Source organism: Arachis ipaensis, chromosome B2, assembly GCF_059453495.1.
Source record: "Arachis ipaensis isolate K30076 ecotype BB chromosome B2, ASM5945349v1, whole genome shotgun sequence".
Classification (NCBI taxonomy): domain Eukaryota; kingdom Viridiplantae; phylum Streptophyta; class Magnoliopsida; order Fabales; family Fabaceae; genus Arachis; species Arachis ipaensis.
In genome coordinates this window covers 42,742,242-42,747,798 of record NC_142437.1, presented here as the reverse complement: position 1 = coordinate 42,747,798, position 5,557 = coordinate 42,742,242, and the positions used below count along the sequence as shown (strand labels likewise).

Genomic DNA, 5,557 nt, shown 5'->3' with positions numbered 1-5,557 from the left:
TCCTTGATTAGCTTCCTCTTCATGTGTTTGTTGATGTTAGTTGGTAGTTCCCCAATAGCCTTAAAATTGGCTATGTCTGCAAACTAGGGAGCTTCTTGGATCATCGTCAACTGCTCATCAGGGAAACTCTCATTCACTGCAATTTGGGGTACATCATCTTCTTCCTATGGAATTCTTAAGAGGTGGTCAGCCACTTTGTTCGCTTCTCTACTCCTATCTTTAATTTCGATATCAAACTCTTGGAGAAGCAGGATCCACCTTATTAGTCTGGTCTTGGACTCTTGTTTGGTAAGCAAGTATTTGAGTGCTGCATGATCAGTGAATACAATTACTTTAGAGCCAATAAGATATGATCTAAACTTATCAAAAGCAAAGACAATGGCAAGTAATTCCTTCTCTGTAGTGGTATAGTTCCTTTGATTCTCATTGAGGACTTTGCTGGCATAATAGATAACATGCACCAATTTGTCCCTCCTCTGTCCTAAAACAGCACCAACAGCAAAGTCAGATGTATCACACATCAACTCAAAGGGTAGATCCCAGCAAGGTGGTGCTATGATAGGTGCAGAGGAGAGTTTGTTTTTAAGCTCTTCAAAGGCTAACATGCAATCTTTATCAAAAACAAAAGGTACATTAGAGACAAGTAGGTTGCTCAAAGGTTTAGCAACCTTTGAGAAATCTCTAATGAACCTCCTACAGAAGCCAGCATGTCCCAGAAAACTTCTAACTGCCTTGACATTGCAAGGTGGGGGTAACTTTTCAATCACCTCCACCTTAGCCTTGTCCACCTCTATGCCTGTTTTTGAGATTTTATGACCAAGAACCACCTCCTCTGTAACCATAAAGTGGCATTTTTCCCAGTTCAAAACAAGGTTGGTTTCTTGGCATCTCTTTAGCACCAAGGCTAAGTGGTGCAAGCAGTTAGAATATAGGTCACAAACAAAGAGAAGTCATCCATAAACACTTCAATAAACCTTTCAATCATGTCTAAAAATATGGAGAGCATGCACCTTTGGAATGTTGCAGGTGCATTGCACAATCCAAAGCGCATTCTCCTATAAGCGAAAACACCATAAGGACAGGTAAATGAGGTCTTTTCTTGGTCCTTAGGGTCCACAACTATTTGGTTGTAACCAGAATAACCATTCAGAAAGTAATAATACTCATGTCCTTCCAATCTTTCAAGCATCTGATCCATGAAAGGTAGGGGAAAGTGATCCTTCCTGGTGGCCTCATTAAGCTTCCTATAATCAATGCACATGCACCAACCAGTCACAGTTCTTGTAGGTACTAGCTCATTCTTCTCATTTGGTACAATAGTGATCCCTCCTTTCTTTGGGACTACTTGCACTGGGCTTACCCAAGGGCTGTCTGAGATAGGGTAAATCACCCCAGCTTGCCACAATTTCAACACCTCTTTTTGGACTACTTCATTCATGGTTGGGTGTAGCCTTCTTTGCTTCTGTCTTGAGGGCTTGGCTCTTTCTTCATGTAGGATTTTGTGCATGCACATTGAAGGACTGATTCCCTTCAAATCTGCAAGTGTCCATATCTTTATATTGTCTCAGCACTTGGATAAGCTCCTCTTCCTGCTCCTCACTCAAGCTTGCATTGATGATCACTGGGTAAGTGTTGTTGTCACCCAAGTATGCATATTTTAAGCTTGGAGGTAGGGTCTTCAGCTCTAGTTTTGGTGCCTCCACTTCTTTGTTATCCTTGTGATTCAGCATGATTGAATTCTCCATGATCTCTTGTGGTAACTCTCTACCTGATGCTTGTTGTTCTAGCTCCATAATCTCTCCACATTGTTCTTCCTCTATCACTCCTTGAACTATCTTTTCTATGGTGTCTACCATCATACACTCTCCTATGGATTCCTTGGGGTAACTTATTGCCTTAAAAACATTAAAGACCATCTTCTCTTCATGTAACCTCAAAACCAGTTCCCCTTTTTGGACATCAATAATGGCTCCAGCAGTAGCTAGGAATGGCCTTCCTACAATGATAGATGTGTTGGCTTCCTCTTCCATATCTAGCACAACAAAGTTAGCTGGGAAAATAAATTCTCCCACTTTCACCAACAAGTCCTCCACCACCCCATGAGGGAATTTGAATGTTCTGTCAGCCAATTGGAGTGCCATCCTTGTTTGTTTAGCTTCCTCAATCTTCATCCTTCTCATCAAAGCTAAGGACATGAGATTGATACTAGCCCCCAGGTCACACAATGCTTTTTCAATGGTGATATCACCTATGATGCATGGAATTTGGAAACTCCCAGGGTCTTTCATTTTCTGGGGGAGCTTCTTTTGTATGATAGCACTGCATTCCTCAGTTAGCACTATGTTTCCTTCTCTCCCCAATCCCTCTTTTTTGTCATGAGCTCCTTTAAAAATTTGGCATAGAGGGACATTTGCTCTAATGTCTCAGCAAAAGGGTATGTTGATCTGGAGCTTCTTGAAGATTTCTAGGAACCTTGAGAACTGGCTGTCTCTTCCATCTTTTCTTAGCCTTTGTGGATAGGGTGCTTGTAGTACATAAGACTTTAGGACTGGCTTTGATGAGGATGGTGCAGGGTTTTCTTCTTCTTTCTTATTTTCAGGCTCCTTTGCAGCTTCTTTTTCTTGATTGCTTTGATTTGAGGATGCCTCCTCTACAATTTTTTCACTTTTAAGTGTGATGGCTTTGCATTCCCCTTTTGGGTTGACCATGGTATCATTAGGGAATGTATGTGTGGGCATTGGAATTTGCTTAGACAAGCTCGCTAGTTGTGCTTCCAATTTTGAAATTGCTACGCCTCGATTCTTTATGTTTGATCTGCACTCTTCTTGGTTGGCATCCATCTTCCTTTCGGCCTGTATTTGTCTATCCAAAACATTGAAAATAGCCCCCGTCAGTTGTGATGACATCTGTGCTATTACAACCTCTATTCTTTCAAAATTGCTTTTGATTTCACATGGCTGCATGGTCAAGGTTGATATTTCTTGGTGGTGGTTGCTGTGTGGTTGTTGGGTGGAGTGGTATGATGTATTTTGTACATTGTGGTAGGATCTGTTGTTGCTTGCTTGATGGTTGGAGTTATGGTTATTGTATTAGTTGGATTGGTATGGTTTGTTATGGTCTTGGTTGTGGCCTTGTTGGTTTTTCCACCCAAAGTTTGCGTGGTTCTTCCAACCTGGATTATATGTCTTGGAGTTTGGGTCATATGGTGGTCTAGAAGAATTGTTCACATAATTTTCCTGCTCCCATTCAGTTTCAACGTCTGGGGTATCTTCTTCTTGTGGTGATGCTTGAGCTTGGACAGCTGAGACTTGGCCAGTCTCCATCCTCTTTGTTAGGGCTGCTAGTTGTGCTGCAATCATCTTGTTTTGTGCTAACAAGGTATCCATAGGATTTAGCTCTAGCACTCCTTTCTTTTGAGATCTTTCTGAAGCATAGAAATATTTATTTTCAGCTACAGTCTCTATGACATCTATGGCTTCTTCAATGATTTTCTTCTTGTTGAGTGAACCCCCTGAAGAATGGTCCACAGCCTTCTTTGCTTCATATAATAGCCCTTCATAGAAAATGTGAAGTTGAACCTATTCGTTGAACATGTCTGGAGGGCATTTCCTTGTTAAGTCTTTGAACCTCTCCCAGGCCTCATAAAGTGTTTCACCATCTTGCTGTCTGAAAGTCTGCACCTCAACTCTCAGTCTATTGACTCTCTGTAGAGGGTAGAATCTTGCTAGGAATTTGTTTACAACCTCATCCCAAGTTGTTAGGCTCTCCTTGGGAAATACTTCCAACCACTCTGTTGCCTTATCTCTGAGTGAGAAAGGGAACAAAAGTAGCTTGTAGGTATCAGGGTGTACACTATTGGACTTTACAGTGTCACAAATCCTCAAGAATATAGTGAGATGTTGGTTTGGGTCCTCCTGGGCTCCTCCTCTATATGAGCAATTATTCTGGACAAGTGTGATGAGTTGTGGTTTCAACTCAGTTGTTAGCATGGATTGTTGGCTTGAGAATGCTGCTGCCACAGTTTCCTGGATTTGGGTTGATGTAGGAGCCTAAGACTCTCCTCTCTTGCCCAATATGATTACCAGCATCTACTCCAACAAGGTTTTGCACTTCTTCTTCCATAGTGGCTTCCAGATCTTCCTCTACTACTTCCTCTCCAACTATGCCTTTACCTCTTCCTTCCCTCCTTAATCTAAGAAGGGCCCTATCAGGTTCACTATCGAAGGAGGATGAAGTTTCTCCCTGATGAGCGGATATTTTATACGCTTTTTGGGGTTAATTTCATATAGTTTTTAGTATGTTTTAATTAGTTTTTAGTCTATTTTCATTAGTTTTTAGGAAAAATTCATATTTCTGAACTTTACTATGAGTTGTATGTTTTTCTGTAATTTCAGGTAATTTTCTGGCTGAAATTGAAGGAGCTGAGCAAAAATCTGATTCAGGCTGAAAAAGGACTGCTGATGCTGTTGGATTCTGACCTCCCTGCACTCAAAGTGGATTTTCTGGAGCTACAGAACTCGAAATGGCATGATTCCAATTGCGTTGGAAAGTAGACATCCAGGGATTTCCAGAAATATATAATAGTCCATACTTTGCACAAGAATAGATGACGTAAACTGGCGTTCAACACCAGTTCTCTGCCCAATTCTGGCGTCCAGCGCCAGAAAAGGATCAAAAGCTGGAGTTGAACGCCCAAACTGGCACAAAAACTGGCGTTCAACTCCACAAATGGCATCTGCACGTGAACTGCTTAAGTCTCAGCCCAGCACACACCAAGTGGGCCCCAGAAGTGGATCTCTGCATCATCCATCATAGTTTACTCATATTTTGTAAACCTAGGCTACTAGTTTAGTATTTAAATAACTTTTAGAAACTTATTTTGCACCTCATGACATTTTAGATCTAAACTTTGTATTCTCTGACGGCATGAGTCTCTAAACCCCATTGTTGGGGGTGAGGAGCTCTGCTGTGTCTCGATGAATTAATGCAAGTATTTCTGTTTTCCATTCAAACACGCTTGTTCCTATCTAAGATGTTCATTCGCGCTTAACTGTGATGAAGGTGATGACCCGTGACATTCATCACCTTCCTCAAACCATGAACATGTGCCTGACAACCACCTCCGTTCTATATCCGATTGAATGAGTATCTCTTAGATTCCTTAATCAGAATCTCCGTGGTATAAGCTAGAACTGATGGCGGCATTCATGAGAATCTGGAAAGTCTAAACCTTGTCTGTGGTATTCCGAGTAGGATTCAAGGATTGAATGACTGTGACGAGCTTCAAACTCCTGAAGGCTGGGCGTTAGTGACAGACGCAAAAGGATAGTAAATCCTATTCCAACCGGACCGAGAACCAACCGGTGATTAGCCATGCTGTGACAGAGCGCGTGAGCGTAGTTTTCACTGGAAGGATGGAAGGTAGCCATTGACAACGGTGATCCACCAACACACAGCTTGCCATAGGAGGATGTGCGTGCGTGAACAAGAAGACAGAGGAAAGCAGAGATTCAGAAGACAAAGCATCTCCAAAACTCCAACATATTCTCCATTACTG

General features: G+C 41.8%; 1 non-coding gene across 1 annotated transcript; it reads left to right on the top strand.

Moving 5' to 3' along the window:
* Positions 1-3,587: 3,587 nt before the first annotated feature.
* Positions 3,588-3,695, top strand: LOC148573765 (small nucleolar RNA R71). Its single transcript, XR_015906018.1, has one exon. It is a non-coding gene; the product is annotated as a small nucleolar RNA R71 (small nucleolar RNA).
* The last annotated feature ends 1,862 nt before the right edge of the window (positions 3,696-5,557 follow it).